General features: G+C 37.2%; 1 protein-coding gene across 4 annotated transcripts in view; it reads left to right on the top strand.

Annotated features, from left to right (window-relative positions):
• Positions 1-17,517, top strand: part of LOC143239343 (serine/threonine-protein kinase SIK3-like) — a 104,900-nt gene that overhangs the window by 29,655 nt on the left and 57,728 nt on the right. The gene's annotated exons all lie outside the window — the stretch shown is intronic.

Here is a 17,517-nt window from a genome sequence, read left to right on the forward strand (position 1 = left end):
CAATCATTGCCCAATAAGATCATAAAAAAATTTAGTAGGAAGGGAAAGGTTATATAACCTTGTTCTTTATACAGTTTTTGCTTCTTTGACATTTATGCTCAGATTAATATTAACAGTATCTATACAGTAGCATAAGAGAGTGATTACATAGAAGCTTAAGCAAATATTCAATAATTTCCTGAAAAATAAAGGGTGGGTTTAATTTTTCCAAGGATAGAGGTGCAAGGACAGCTTTTGTAGACCAAATGGTCCTTTGTTGTCTGTAGATTGTTATTAATTATATTTTATGTTTAGTAGATACAGAAACCTACACCCTGCATGAGTGAAGAAATTTATCTTGACCTGGTGGTAGATAACTATGATTTAATAAGGTAGTTATTATACTGCAAATTACAATAATATATGAAGATTGTTAGGATTATAAATAAATGCTGTAACTCCTTGTATTGTTCATGGACTTCTAGTCAAAATGGCCACTGGTCACTTTCATCTATGTCTAAACAATGAATTACAGCTAAGTGTCAGTGTCTTATTTTTTATTATCACTAATGGTAGTGTAATTAAATTCATCATTCATGCTTCAGATTTGTGGATGTAAGAAATATCAAATATGAAGATATTATGAAAGTACTGGAGCAGCCTCTCAGAATCATTATGTGTTTGCCTATTGAATTTTTTGAGGATTTTATATTTGAATAAGATGGGATTTTTCTGTAGTAGGTGTCTGTGACTTGTTGGTGATAAATGTGAACAACAAATGGCTAGTACACAATCCATTTGTTTTAAAATAATATGTACTCAAAATATTCAAACTAATGTACAAAAGTTTTTTGCATAGTTTTATCTAAAACTCTTAATAATTCTTTTTTAAAAATGTTCATACAGGCTGTTCAATTAGTAATGAATCTAATTGATAAGAATAATTATTTTTCTCTACTCTTATCACAATGGTATTAGTGAATAATTCACTTATGTTACCTTGTGGGTTACCCCAGTTGCATGCTGAACTTTAAATAATTGTGCCCTTTTCATCAAAGTCTACTCAGGCTGGTTCAATTATGTTAGAACATACTTTGCACAAGACAAATTATTCACCTTATCTCTGTTAAATTGTGAAAATTAATTTAAGGTATTGCCCTTTAAGGTTAATCATTTACATGCTGGTTAATTTCATATTTTCAAATTTTGTTTTTCTGACTAAACTTTACTTAAAATGCACTAAATTTGTTGCCTATATTTATACATTTACCAACTGAGGTCTTAAACTTTCCATAAACTAAGAGTTGTTATGACGTCACAATACTCATATAGTGAGGAAAACTTGGAGGTTTTGAGAAAGATGTCAACAACACTACAACAATTGAACTACACACACAACATTCTACTTTGTTAGCGAGTTATGAAACAAAGCTTGTCGTAACTATCACCTATAAATAATTAATTTTACCACTTTTGTTATGAAAACTAAATAACTATTGAGATAAACAGTCTTGTATATCTGAAATATTTAAAGTTAAGATAGTAGGCTTTGGAGCAGATGATGCAAGTCCGAATTTCAGCATTAGATATATATTTTGAGTAGACCATTAAAAATAGATGCATTTTGGCTTGGTCAGCTACACTGTATAGTCTATAGAAGTATATCTTTAAAGGATCGTATATAAGTACATTAATTGATATCATAACATGTTTAATCTATATTAGTGTAATAGTACTGTCTGTTTATGTAACTACTTGGCAGGATGTGGATGGATCTTCACCAAAATTCATATGGAGGTTGATTAAGTCCATGTGGAGGTATATACAAATTTTCAGTTTTGTATTTTGCAGTTTTTTATGGCCATGGTGAGGGGACCTCCCAGAGAAGGTTCTGTTCTTTCAGGTTATCTCCTCTGGGATCTAACCATCCACCCACATGTTTGCTGTTTGTGGCAACCCGTGAAGGGGAGGAGAGGATCCTGGTGGTTTAGGGGTCCAACCCTAACACACCACTTTGGCCTTGAATTTCTGTAGATGGGCAGCCTTTGGGTGGCCCCTCTTGGGTCAATCAGCTGGCTCACTTGGGCTAGAGTCAACCAAGTACCAGTGTTGGAAGTTCTCAATGGGTGTTGTGGACATTGCGTCTGAAGCTGGTGTTTGGGTATAGGGCTCACGAAACCCTGGCATTGCTGCACTTGTTTTTGCTTGACATTGTAGTGTGTCCCCTTGTAGGGCTCCATGGTGGGTGGGGTCAGTGGGCACCAACATTTTTTTTTCCCTACGGATCCTCCTAATAAAATTTTAGTTAAATGACCATGTCTTGAAGACTCTGATCAGCAATCTTTAACATCTGTATATCCAGTTGTAACTCACTTTCTCATCCTACATTCTCTTTCAGAGAAACCTTTAGGGCAAATGCCCCCTCTTTTTTATTCAGAAGGGACTGGAGAGACTTGCTGGCTCTCCAAAGTCAGTAAAGAAGTTTTGATCTGGAGACATATTGGTTGAAACATCCACATCCCAACACAGTGAACTCCTTGAATTCAAAGGCAATTGGGGATATACCTATTGAGGTTACACCTCATGCTACTTTGAATTCATCATGAGGAGTTATTGTTGAGAGGGATTTGAAGAACATCCCCGAGTCAGAGATTCTTGCTGGTTTCTCCACTCAAGAAGCAGTTGCTGCAGTGAGGCACATATCCACTCACAAAGGTGGAGTTAAACTGCCGACAGATATCCTCGTTTTGACATTTACATCAACATGTGCACCTGCCACCATCAAGGCAGGTTATCGTAATTGCAGGGTATGGCCATACATTCCAAACCCTCTCCGATGTTTCCAGTGTCAGAGGTTCGGTCACTCAAAGACGTCATGTTGGGGTTCCCTGACATGTTCTCATTGTGGTGGCAAGGACCACGATGCCTATGAGTGTGAAATGGACCCACATTGTGTCAACTGCAATGGTTCTCACCCTTCCTACTTTCGTTCTTGCCCTAAATGGTTGGAGGAAAAAGAGGTGCAGCATTTGAAAACAGCTCACAGCATTACTTATCCTGAGTCACTTCATCTTGGGCATATGCTGCTGCACTTCATTCTACAACTACAGTGGGAGTGCAGACAGGTCTCTCTGTGCCTCCAAGAGAATCGTTCTCAAAACAAATAAAAAGCCTTTTGACCTCCATGGTTAAAAAAGTTGATGAAGCAACTTCTACACCCATTTCTGTTCCTCCCATACATTTCAATAAACCCCAAGATTCACATCCTTTGGTTCCAGGTACAGGCATTTCTTCAGATACATCTTTTTCTTTCACCCCAAGATGCAAAACAGTCATTTGTTCTTGTCCTCAGTCACTGGAATCCCCTTTCAACAACAAAGACCTACCCAATCGACCCAGGGCAGGATCCATGGAGGTTGATTGACCTCCCCTGAATAAGGACAGTAAGGAAAAAAGACATGGTTGTAAACAGAAGGGTTCTCCAGCCAATTTGCTGACACGTCATTAAAAATGGCCACCTTGATACAATGGAATTGTTGAGGTTTACGATCTGATTTAGATGATATCAAAACACTGATTGCTTCCTACCATCCTGTATGTCTTTCCTTACAGGAAACATTTTTAAAATCTTCCAGTACAGTCACCTTTCGACACTTTTCTCTGTACAGAAATGACAGGCTGTGTGATGGACAAGTACGTGGAGGGGTTGCACTGTTGGTTGATCAGCATGTGCCCACTCTGTCTTTGTCACTCAACACACCCTTGGAGGCTGTAGCCATCCGAGTTTCCTTGGGTCATACCATCACTGTTTGTTCTCTCTACCTGTTACCTGGAGAGATATTTGATCAATCAGACCTTTATGCTCTCATTGAACAACTGCCGTCTCCCTTTCTAATCCTGGGGAACTTTAATGGACATCATCCCCTCTGGGGAAGTGCTGATATTGATAGGAGGGGTCACTCTGTAGAGAGTATGCTCTCTGATCACAACCTTTCTCTTTTCAATACTGGTTCTTTCACTTATTTTCACACACCTAGTCAGTCCTTTACTGCTATTGATTTCTCTGTCTGCTTCCCTTCATTATTCTCTCATTTTTCATAGACGGTTGACAGTAATCCATGAGGCAGTGATAATTTTCCTATACTTTTGAGAGAGACTGGCCGTGGTCGATGCCACCCAACCCGCGTGCCCCAGTGGAAGTTGTATCAGGCAGACTGGCCCTCTTTCACTGCTCTCATGGAACTTGATCCTGTCTTTGTCTGTCAGCTGTCAATATACGACTGTGTGGCAGCAGTAACTGACTATATTATACAAGCAGCTGCTGAATATGTTCCTAAAACCTTGACAAGTTTTCCACTATATCCTTGTTCATGGTGGAATTCTTCCTGCCACATGGCATGGAAGGCTCAAAAATGATATTGGGATACATTCCATAGATATCCCACACTTTCAAACCGCATCGCTTTCCAGCGGGCCTGTGCACATGCTAGGTGGGTAAGACGTCAAAGCCAGAAGGAATCTTGGATTAAGTTCACAACTGGCATATCTTCTACCACTAGTTCCATAGTCATATGGGACAGGGTTTGAAATGTCAGTGGGCACTACACTTCTGTTCCCCCCGTGATCTTACTCACTGATGGCCAAGAAGTAGCTGATATTTGGAGCATCACCGATACTCTAGGTGAAAGCTTTTACCAGGTATCTAGCACTTCTGCTTGTTCCTCCACCTTTTTGGCCATCAAGACTCGGGCAGAGCGATCACCTCTTTCCTTTCGAACTGATTGTCTCTATGACAATAATCGTTCCTTTACACTGTTGGTATTGAAACTGGCCCTTCATCTGTCTGGCAGTATATCTGTTGGACCTGATGATGTACACTATGACATGCTGTGCCATCTATCTCCTGCTTCTTATGATATTCTTCTAATTGTTTTTAACCGGATCTGGCAGGAGAATGTTTTTCCTAATGCCTGGCACCAGGCTGTTATTATTTTACCTTTCTCTAAGCCTGGGAAAGATTCCAAGATTCATTCAAACTACCGTCCAATTGCTTTGATGAGCTGTTTCTGTAAGATCTTAGAGAGGATGATTAATGCTCGTCTTGTTTGTTTCCTCGAATCAAACCTTCTCTCACCCACCCAATATAAGTTCCGATAACAGAACTCAACCATGGACCACCTGATTCGACTTGAAACGTCAATCAAATGAGACCTCCATATATACGGGTTATATGGTCATTTACCCAAGTTTGTGTGGGTTTGATACTTTCCCTTCTTTTCTACAGGAACTTGGAGCCCTTCAGGGCTGTGTTTTGAGTGTCACACTTTTCAGTATAAAGATTAATGCCATCACTGAACAACTCCCTTTCGCTGTTGCAAACAGGCTCTATGTTGACGAATTTCACATCTCATGCCAGTCATCAAACATGAGATATATTGAGTGGCAATGCAAACTGCCCTTAATCGTGTACTGAAGTGGACCACAGCAAACGGCTTTAATTTCTTTCTCTCTAAAACCATTTGCATGCACTTTTGCCACCAAAGGGGTATTTACCCTGATCTTGAACTCCATTTTGGTGAAGTTTCGCTGTCTGTGGTCTCTGAGACCAAGTTCTTGGGGCTTATCTTTGACCATAAGCTGACCATTATACTGCTCATTAAGCAGCCATGGGTCAAATGTACAAGAGCACTGAACATCCTCTGTGTCCTCTCTACTAACAGTGGGGGAGCAGATCGATGTTTTATGTTTAAAGATATATCGTGCTCTTATTCGATCTAAACTCAACTATGAATTACTGGTCTCTGGCTCTGCCAGACCCTTGGCCTTAAAGATGCTGGACCCCATTCATCATCAAGGACTTTGGCTCTGCACTGGGGCATTCTGCACCTCTCCAGTTCAGAGCTTATACGTAGAGTCTTATGAACCTTCTTTGCATTTTTGCCATCTGCAACTCTCTTTACTATATTCTTCAAAACTTCAATCCTTACCAAAGCATTCCACCTGGGGTTGTGTTTTCCTTCCTCTGTGGGCCATACTTTTTCAGAACTTCAGGTGACTAACACTGCTGTTTGAACTATCCGTTAGTCATCCTGGCGAGTTATTATTACAATTTTGCTCCATGTCTTTTAACACTTTTATTACTTTAATTTTTGATAGTGGCCGGAATGACACATAACCAGGAACAAGGACGGGAAAGGCCAACTTCAGGTTACTGACGGTGGTTCTTGTACTAACTTGGTGGGTTATGATAATTACCATTATGCTACAGAAAGTCCTTTACAACTTCCCATGCTGTGGTTTCTCTCTTAACATTGGTTTTATGCTATTTATGTTTTAAAATGCTGTTTTGTTTTACCTTCATCTCCTTTCATGAATTTTACTACATTTACTTTATTTTTACTTTTTTACCAGATGTTTGGCACAAATAGCCTAGCTGCTTTGTGCCATAAAACACTAAAACAAACAACCAACCAACTTTTATGGCCATTTTTTCATTTTTAACTACTGTGTTGTCCCTTGTTGATGGATCTTCACCAAATTTGGTATGGAAGTTCATTTGGTTCATGTGTAGACATGCAGATTTTCAGTTTTGTATTTTGTGTTTTGTAGTTTTTATGGGTAGTTTTTTTGCATTTTCTATAGTTACATATAAGGTAAGCAAATTTTTATGTCCTAAGATAATATTTCATTAATCATGAATTTATATAACTTCTGTGCAGGGTACAAGTACTCTAGCTAGTTATTCTATAAAATTTCAAAAAGGCTAGGAAAATAAGTGAGGTAGTAAAAGTAATGGAAACTTCTTTCTCTTAGCCTGATAGAGCAAACAGAACAAGATGGATATAAGCAAATTGCTCTTCACAAACTGTTGAATAAAAGGCCAAATATAATTGTATACAAAACTGTATGCATGAACTTCTGAGAAAATGTGAAGGGTTTTTAATTTGTTTGTTACATACTTTGCAGTTCTATTTCAGAATATTTTTGGAGAAATAAGTAGTTTTCATTGTTAGATAAATAAAGTGAAATCATTATGCCCAGTGTTTTTCCAAATTATATAATGCAAAGACTGTACTTGTTTATGTGTATGATAAAGGAGGCCCTGTTTAAAGAGACCTCAGGTATATGTAGCTAGCTGGTTATTTTTTGGACCATAGAAACCATGTTATCTACACCAAAACAATAAGGAAAAATCTCAAAGTAAAATACTAGAAGATGTGAAAATACATCAAGTGAAAAACTAAACTACTGGTAAAAAACTTTAAATAGAATTAAAAAGGCTCCTAGCTTGCAAAAAGCTAATAACACAGTCAAATTATATAGTGTCACCAATGACACTGTTCAATGTAAGAGGTAAACTTTGAGAAAAACACGCTGAAAATGGTATTATTGTTTGCAGACACAACAACAGTATGTATGCAACACATGGGTAATTGTAATTTGGGTGTCAGAGAAGACACTTATTGGTGGATTATTCCTATGTGAAAGAAAATGATGGGTTAAAAACTGTGGCCATTGTATAGCCCAAAGAAGACAATTTCCTCCCATCAATTCTTATGAAAACTGTAGATCAAAAAACATCAGTGGGTTTGATCTCGAAAAGTGTGTTACAAAGTTGCTCACTCTAACTCAACTGCCAGCTGGTGTGAAGCTGGACTTTGATTACAATACTATATATGAGAGATGCATGGCTATGACAGCACCAGAGCAGATGGGCTCAGCTGTGGTGTCAACAAGTTTGTTCTCACAAATACCAACATGGCCAGAAAATCTGCATTGAAACAGAAGACAGCAAAAAGTGGGCCAGTCATTTCTGAATATTGATGAAAACAGATTGGAAACTTACACTAAGCAATTTTAAGGTCAATTGAGAGCTAAGAGGGTCATTTTAAATAGTACAGTCAGTGTATTACTTAGCTTCTACATAACTGTTTGTTATTAAGCAAAAAGCTACACAGTGGGCTATCTGTGTTCTGTTCACCATGAGTATTGAAACCCATTTTGTAGTGTTATAAGTCCACAGACATACTGCTGTCCCACTGAGAGGTGCTTCTATGATACAAGGCAAGAGAAATGGCATACAGCTTGATAGTGAACACAGAAACTGTAGAGGGGATTTTGCAAGCAAAACCAAGATGCAACAAACCATGGTAGAGCTCATAGGTTCATCTGATTTTGAACCATTCATGAAAAAAGGAACAGAAGAATGGTTCAAAAGATGTTTAGGAAGGAAAAAAATGATACTTCCAATTGGATTTATCCACCTTCCTTAGATGACTCAAAGAAATGTTACAAGTGTGCATGGTAATAAGAAATGGCAGGATGGGCTAATCATTGGAATCAGGAACATCACCCAGTGATAGACCCAATTCAGTCAACTGTGCATGGATACAAAGATGAAAAGTAGGATTATCACAGCCCAAAAAGAAATGAAGACACAACCTCTGTGGTAAGGATCAAAACTTGGTAGCATATTGTAAAGAAAGTTGCAAATGGCAAAGGTGAAGAGGAGGAACTTAGTGTACAAACTGTTGGCTAGAAAAGTGCAGAAAACCCCATGCAGAGCTGAAGCCCCATATGATGTACAGTGCCCAAGATCTATAGTCCAGCTTGGGATGTATGAGGGACTGCAAGATCTTGAGCATAGAACATTGATCCTCTCCTCTAGCACAATTGAGCAGATCTGTGTCAGAAGAAGACTCCAGTGACTGAAGGTATTACTGAATAATGGTTATGCAATTTGTGAATGAAGTCAGCCACTGGATGTGACAGTAGGGAAAGAGACCAAACTAGATGTGGTTTTCTCAATTCTTGCAATTTTGGAGGGCCATAAACTCTTCATATGGTATGAAAGAGACTGAAGGAGGTATGGAAGGAGCCACTGTAACAGTGGAATGCAGTGTAGCAACACATGTCTGAGATGGAACAAAGGACAACAACTTCTGGGCCTTGGGATAAGAGATGTTGTTTACAGTACATTAACATATTTCTTTTCTGTCCTCTCACTTAGGACAAGAATGAAAGTATAAAGGGTGGAACTGCCACAGTTGACACAGTGACACTCGTAGGCATCAAGGTCTTTGATATCACAACAAGGGCATGCAAAAGAAACATGACAAGATTTCTTATGATGTCCAAACTGCTTATACTAAACACACCTATGAGCATTAACAATATTAGGGCCTTACCTTGCAGCTTAGCTAACCTGCTTTAACATTAGTATAATAACATTGGTAGGATGCATAATTCCATTAGCAGAAACACACAGCAGAAACCCCTTGGCTGGAGAAATAATCAAGGATCACCAACTCAAAGATGTTCTTTAAATCCCTCTCAACATGAGAAACTCAAATCAGCATGGGGAGTAACTTTAATGTGTATACCCTTAATGACCTTTGAATTCAGGAGAAGTTCTTTGTGTTTTGGTGTTGATGTTTTTACTTAAGTGTTCTCAGAATATGGTTTTTTAATTGACTTTGGAGAGCCAGCAAGATCCTTTATTCCCTTCTGAATGAAAAAGGGAAAAATACAAAATCGGGAAATGAACTACAGACTTAAGTAATGACTGTAGACCAAATTTTTTGAATTTTGTTTGACTTCAAATCATTGTGGGTTTTTGTATTCATTTTTTGTCACTGGGTGAAGGATTCATAAGAAATGGTGAACAGTGAGTGATTACTGACCCCACTTCTGATGAAGACCTACAAATGCGAAGAAGGGCATTGCAGTGGAATTAGGGTTCCATGGTCATTATATCCAAACTATAGATTTAGACACATCCTTAACAGCTGTTAAGAATGTCCAGTACTGGCACTTAGCTGACCCAAGCGCAACAGGACCAGTCAACTGACACTAGAAGAGCCACCTCAAGGCCACCCTTCTACAGGAGTTCAAATCAAAAGTGATGTGTCAGGGTGCCTAATATAAATAACCAATCAAGATGACACCCTGAACTACCAGGATTTTCTTCTTCATGGGATGGATGCTACACATGGCAAAGATGTGGGTAAATGTTTTTGAATTCTAAAGGAGATAATTTGTACATACAGAGTTATCCATGGGAGGCCTCCTAACCATGTAGGTGAATCTATATAAGGAAAAAGAAATAAGTTGTCAAAATTTTATTATGACACTTTCCTTTTTAATGTGTTTTGTTGCTAGTCTTCTTACCTTCTGTCATATATTCATGTATAAACATAGATACTTACAAATCATTTCTCATGTTAGTTGTTGTTGCTGTATTAATTAATAGTTTTAATGGTTTTACAGTAGTTTTTAAATGTATTTACTTTTCAATTTGTACTTTTAGGTATATGTGCTCTTTTATTCATAGTTATGTGTCCCCATACTGACTTTACATAGTCTCTTGGAGGTATGCCCCACAGTTTGCATGTGACAAATCTAGAGGTCTTCTTTTCCACTGGCTGACACTGAAAAGATCCTTAGTTGGTGATTGATTTTTTTATTCTTTTAGCAAGACAAGAGGTTCTGCAACAGCTTAATAAATATTTTATATTTTTATAATTTAATTACTGATTAATATCAGCAAAATTTGGTTGTGATAATAAATATGGGATAGTGACAGAGGACTATTTATGGTTATGCAAGTATATTGATATGATACAAATGAAGCTTTTTCTAAATAAATAAAAACAGTAAGTTCTGAATCATAATAATTAAATATATGTGTGGATTGTAATGAGGCCTAGTGAGAGCAACTTATATTCAAGTAGAAAGTCATAAAAACAAAACTCACAAAAAAGTTGCCTCTCTTGGTCACAAATGTATTGACGAGAATGAAAGAGAAATTTTCATTTTGACTTTAGGCAGCTGAATCAGTGATAGTCTTCTTTTTGTTTTAACAAGCAAGGAGTTTGGTTAAAGTTGACATGCAGTAGGCTGCTATGATACCACCAGCATTGTGTCTATCTCTTTGCAAAATGTCACTAGCATTTATGAGCCATTTTCATAGGTAATATCATGGATCTTTAATATGGCTGCATGAACATGATCACATATTTTGCTGCATAAGATGTAAAATATGGTTTGAGGATTTCAGAAAAAATAACTTTCTAAAATAATATCTCCCCTTTGCATGCAAAATAGCTTGATTTCTTACATATTTGCCTATGAGGTTTACATGGCACTAGCCTTGAGCTAACTCTGTCCTAAAATCATGCATTTTATGTGAACTATGCCAATACATGATGACATCATCATCCAGTCATAGTCTTTCATAAGTAGGAGGATGACAACTTTCTTGTGTAGTAACATTCCTAATCACATATGTTCAAAATAACTTCATTATTTTTCTAAATATTGTCTAGAACAGACATGTTTTTAAAATTTATAACTCAATTATTTAAGAGATGTGATTTTCTTAATTTTTGCTGATTTATTTCCCAACTGAAGGAAATTTTTTTTCTGGTTACCCATTACAAATTCTCAAGTAATGGTAACTTTCATTTCTTCCCCCAACAGTGAATATGTTCCTAGCATGGGATCTGTATCTGTTGAGAGATCTTTGTATGTGGAGGAAGGACATAAAAGCCATTGTTCAACGTGTTTTAAATTCTTTCATGCATGCTAGCCTTTTCCTACCACCTATTTAGCTCTGTTCCTTCTTCTGAATTTAAGTTAGCTTATGTGGATCATCCACATTGATTCACAAAATCATCATGATTTTGACAGGCTGTCTTCCCCAACAGAGTTTGCTGTAGTTTTATCTGTAGAAGACAATTCTCATTCTTTTTATCTCTTCTTTGATATGATTTTGCATGTATACTCTTGTATTTCTCTTTTTTGTTGTTGGTTTCCTTCCTTACTTTTCTACATGAAATCTATATTCAAAACTACCTTGCTTCCTTGCAAGCTGGTTTCTTAAGCACCTGCACACCCACTGACATACTTGATTCTCTCATCTGCTTGAATCTTTTGTCCTGGCCTACCACCATTCTTCATTTTTTGCTTCAATTCTGAGTTTTTGGAATTTCTTTTACTTGATTGGGATGAACCCTTAAATTTTAGTTCCCTTTCTAGTATCCCATTTTTGAGCCATTGTATCTCTCTACCAACCTCACCCATTATCTCTCATTGCTTAAACTTATTTTTGAGGTATTTCACCATGTTCAGGAATTTTTTTTTTGGAGAGGTTTGTTTTCACAATGCTGGTTCATAATTATTCAAGTACTATATTTCTTCTTTTATGGTTTCTCTCTTGTTGGGACCTTATGGGTTGAAATGATATTTTAGCTAATATAGTCTCTAACACACTTACCTTTGTGATTTTTGTTGGGCTTCATTTTTTTTTCTCTGAGGTCTTTGAGGACATTTCCAACTCATTATAGACATGGGCTAAGATGGCCCAGCATGGGTCTTAATTGCTTACTGTTGTTTTTCAAATTTTTTACGACCACATCACTCTGTTTATCTTCCCAGGCTTGATTAATTCACACTTTCTATTCCCAATTCAACTTATCAGTTTCTTCTTCTATTTCCCATTTTCCCAGTTCCAAATATCAGGGTTGTTGCTCATCTTGTTGCTGACTATTCTGTAGGGGCCCATCTGTCTCTTTAATGGACATTGGTCTCTGTATTTCTGACAGATGAGTTATTTAAGATCTCTTGCCCATAGCTTACATCTCTTCTTTTCTCTTCTCTCTATTTTCTTTTATATTCAATGACTTGAGGGTGTTGTTTCAGGTGTCTTGGCCAAGGACACCATTGTGAGGCTATTTATTTTTACACCTGGTTATTGATATTTGCTTTTTTGTGGTTCCCAAGAAGTCTGGAAACTGACATCTATTTATTAATGTGTTGTCTCAACTGATTTGTTATTGTTGCATGGTTTCATCTGGAGGATTTAGTTTCTTTCCAGATGATCTTTTTAATTTGGGCTATAGATGAACAAGATTGATGTTTTAAACATTTTTCAACACATTCTGTTTCTCCATACTCTAGACATTTTTGTTTTGTCCATCAGGATAGGGTTTTTCAGTTCCATGCTTTTCCTTTTGGGACATTAACATGTCTTTTTCATCAGTCCTTTTCAAGTTGACAGTGTGGGACCAGTGTTTTCTTTCTAAGGATCCATTTTTCTTGAGTTTGCACCTCTTTTCTCCTCTTAGTGATGATTTGTCTTTTTGTGTCATATGATGCCAATATTTAGTCACCACTTGATTATGTATATTTATGTCAGGCTGGGTGCACCTATGAAAGACTACCCAATTTTGGGCTTGTGACTGCATGTAAATGTTCTTGAAATTCATATAATCCACTGAGCATTATTTCAATTTCTTCTTCTTCTTGTGGATTCGTAGGCCATGTTCTATTCCAACAATCAGGGGCTACTCCAGGACTCTTTGCATTGTTGCATTGGATCTGTTGTTTTGGGCTTATTCTTGTTGGGTTTGTCTCATCACATACCATGTTGCAGGGCTTTGTATTTAGTGGCAAGTCATCTTTCTTTAATCATAGTGATCATTTCACTTTTGAAATTTGTGTTGTGTTATCTTGTTAAAGCAAACTCCTGATCAGTGCCTTTGTCACCTTTAACGCCAGACTTGCCCTTTTCAGGTCCTCATTTCTTCATTCCTTGGCTCTGGCAATCATCACTCTCTGCTAGGACTGGTCTTACTTTTTACTGTGTGCATATATCCCTCTTCTCCCTCATGTTTTTGCTCTCATATGCAATTCTTCTTGTCATGGCCTGTTAGTAGTGTCACTTTTGCTTGCATAACCCTGATTTCATCTGCTTTGCAATTGACTGCTAGGCTCTTTCTTTCTCTGTTCCACTCCAACACACTATTACTTCAATCAAATTTACTTGAGGTTATTGTCTCTTTATCTTCATATATGGGTTTTGTTCAGTTCTATTCCCACAGGACTGGATTCTTTGGTCATGTAACATTTTTCTTATCCTATTCCTCTGATCTTTCAACTCTTTTTGTTTCTCACCAGAAGTGGCATCGTTTTTGACACTGGTTCAGCAGCTTCTCTCTTCATTCAGCCCATTTTCTTGTGGCCCAATTTTGGTCTTTTTTACATGGCTGTTTGACCATGATTTGTCAGTCTTTCCTATTGCTGGTTTTTAAGTAGCTTTATCAACTACGTATTCCCTTTCCTGTTATTGTCAGATTTTTTCTACCCTGGTCCTCTCCAGTATTTTTGAATTGTTCTTCTTTAACAACTCACTCATTCTACTCCCATGATTGACTAGGATTTTGTTATGGGCTTGCATGTGTATACCCATGACTTGTTCAAACCATGGGATTTTATATTTATTCTACCTTTTTTCTTCTTTTCACCTATGGTGGCCATTGTTTGGAGGTATATGCCATTGATTTTCTTGCACTTTTTCTCTCCTGTATTCAAACTAGACTTTTATTCTAAGACTTCAGCTGCTTTGAGAGGTGGTCATTCTTTCACATTTCATCACATCAGACTTGTTGACTGTCTCTCTCTTACATAATAATTTTGATTATTCTGCATGTATTCTTTTTCCATTGTTTTCATGATCTGGCTGTTTTGTATCATGCAGGATTTTGACTTGCTCCAATTGCTGTTTTTCTTAAAATTACATACTGTCCTTGAGAAAGGTAAGTTCTTTTTATTTTGCAGTGTCTGATGCTGGGGTTTGGGTATAGTGCTAAAAAAAACCCATATCTTGAAGATTCTTCATAGCAATCTTCAACCTCTTCAACACCTGTACCTCATTTTCTGATATTACATTTTCTTTCAGACAAATCTTTTGGACAAATGTCACCCTTTTTTATTTAAAAAGGACTAGAGGGACTTGCTGTTTCTCCTAATCAGTCAAAAAGCTTTGTTTTGGTGACATATTGTTGGAAACATCCACTTCTAAACACAGTGAACTTTTCTTGTATTCAAAGGCCATTAAGGTTACCCCCTACGCTACTTTGAATTTGTCATGAGGAGTTATTGTTATTTTTCTGTGGTATCCTCATTTGTGGTGATATCTTGCCTGCCACATGGCATGGGAGGTTAAAAAAAATGGGTCTGGGATACCTTTTGTAGGTAAGTTCTTGGGGCTTATCTTTGACCATAAGCTGACCTTTTGTACCATACATCAAGGAGCTATGAGTCAAGTGTACAAGGTTACTGAATATCTTCCATATCCTTTCTTTCACCTATTGGGAAGTGGATCGATGCTCTATCTTAATGGTTTATTGTGCTCTTGTTCCATTGATATTGGACTGTGGATTTCTGGTCTATGGCTCTGCCAGGACCTCGTTCATCATCAGGGGCTTTCCACACATTCCCAGTCCATAATTTATACACACAGTCTCATGAATCTCCTCTTTATCTCTGCCATTTGCACTGTATACTTCAAAACTTTGATCCTTACCACAGCATTCCATTTGGGGTTGTTTTTTTTTCCTCAGTTGGCCATGCTTTCTCAGAATAGACAGTCTGCCATTGGTCTTTTTGGTCTTTGTATCCAGACACAGTTGAATGAATTGGGTCTATCCTTGGATGACACTGCTGTATCCACTGGTCAGCCCATCCCACCATGGCTTTTTACCATCCCCAAGTGTGACAATACTTTGAGTCATCTGATAAAAGCAAATACTCCTGATTGAAAGTACCATCTTTTAGTTGGTGAACATCTTTTGAACTATACTTCCATTCCTATTTATATTGATGGTTTGAAATCAGATGACTTTATGGTCTCTGCTGTTATTTTTTGTGGTTCAGTGGTTGTGCACAGAATCCTTTCTACAGTTTCTGTGTTCACTGCTGAACTGTATGCCATTTCTCTTTCCCTGGATTACATATAAGCTAAGCAGTACTCAAATTGTACTATTTATAATTCTCACTTAGCTTTCTACTGGCCCTGGAATTGCTTCACCTTAGTTCTCATTCTGTTCTCGCCAATTTTCAAAACCGACTGGCCCATTTCTTTTTAACATTTTCTTCTATCCAGTTCTGCTGGATACCAAGCCGTGTTGGCATTCATGGGAACAGGCTCACTGACACTGCAGCTAAGTCTGTTTATGCTGGCACTATCACTTCTGTGCCTGTTTTCATACATGGACTATGGTCCTGTATTCAGGGCTCAGCTGCGTGCTAGTTGGCAGTTGACTTGGAGTGAGCAACATGAAAACAAGTTTTTTCAGCTAAATCTTTCTTTTGAACTTTGGCCATTTTGTTTCCAGCAATTTGTGATTCATTGTCCAATTCTCCTTTCATGTTCCTTGCTCAGCCAGCATCTGTCATAAGAGGTTTTTATTCCTGCTCGTTCATTGTTCCCAAGAAAACTGAATGTTGGAGGCTGGTTTGAACGTAGTGTATTGTTAAGTATTAATATCTAGAGTAGTGCACATTCAAATCACAAACTATTACTCATTATAAAATGAGTAAAATTCATAAATAAGCACACATTAACTCATAAATGCAAGATAATTCCATAGGCTATTCTGTATGAAGTAGATAAAAACACCATGTGATTATTGTGTTAAATGTTTGACTTTGTTTGAGTACTGGTATGATTAGGGGAAGGTTGCTTGGGATTCCCATCTCATCCCCATTTCCCTTTCTTTTTCCATGAGTTATCTTGATGTTATTCTGTGTATGGAGTGGAGACTTGTTGATGTATGTTACTTTTTCATCTGCATGAAGTCCACATAGAATTTTCTACATGTCTTTTTTTTTTCATACTTGTAGTTACCACTGATGACAACTAGCCACTCTTTGAAGGTTAAATCATTCTGTCCTTTTGTATTCATTTTCTTTTAGTACTGACTATATTCTATAAGGAATTCTTAATGTTCACCTTTTTATGTTACTACTGCTTCTACTACATTGTAAGGATTTCAACTCATTGATGTATGATGCTAAGCTTTTATGGTAACCACTATTACAAGCATTTAATTATGTCTAGTAGAAGGTTTTGTTTTCTAATAGGTCAAAGCAGAAACACAACATTATTGTTTCCAAGCTGCAGAAATAGCTCAATTTTAAATAATCTGTTGCATGATGTGCTTGACTATTTAAACTAAGTGGCAAAAACTATATCACTTTGCCTTATGTTTAAAAATTGAAGGTAAAAACATTAAAAAATTGTTTAAGAAACTGATATAATCTTCCCTTTGCTCAATACTTTGAGTCATCTGATAAAAGCAGATACTCCCGATTGAAAGTACTGTCTTTTAGTTGGTGAACATCTTTTGAATTATCCTTTCATTCCTATTTATATTGATGGTTTATATTATGAATGATCATCCACTGTCCCAACCATCCTTCTTTTGTCTCTCATTATTGCGCTGGTCAGATACCTTTATGCTCTATCTTTAGCCATTGACATTACACAGGTTACCTCAGTCAAAACAACTTTTGACTGGTGGCCTGAATCAAATAACTGTAATCAAATTACAATAACATAATATATTTAAACTTACCACTTTCTCTCAACTGTAACAGTGATAAACATTCATCACTAGCACCATTTGACATAATGACAATGGAGCTTATGTCAGTGTTAAGGCACATACCCTTTCTCTCCATGACTCTGATTTG

This window comes from Tachypleus tridentatus, chromosome 13, assembly GCF_004210375.1.
Source record: "Tachypleus tridentatus isolate NWPU-2018 chromosome 13, ASM421037v1, whole genome shotgun sequence".
Classification (NCBI taxonomy): Eukaryota; Metazoa; Arthropoda; class Merostomata; order Xiphosura; family Limulidae; genus Tachypleus; species Tachypleus tridentatus.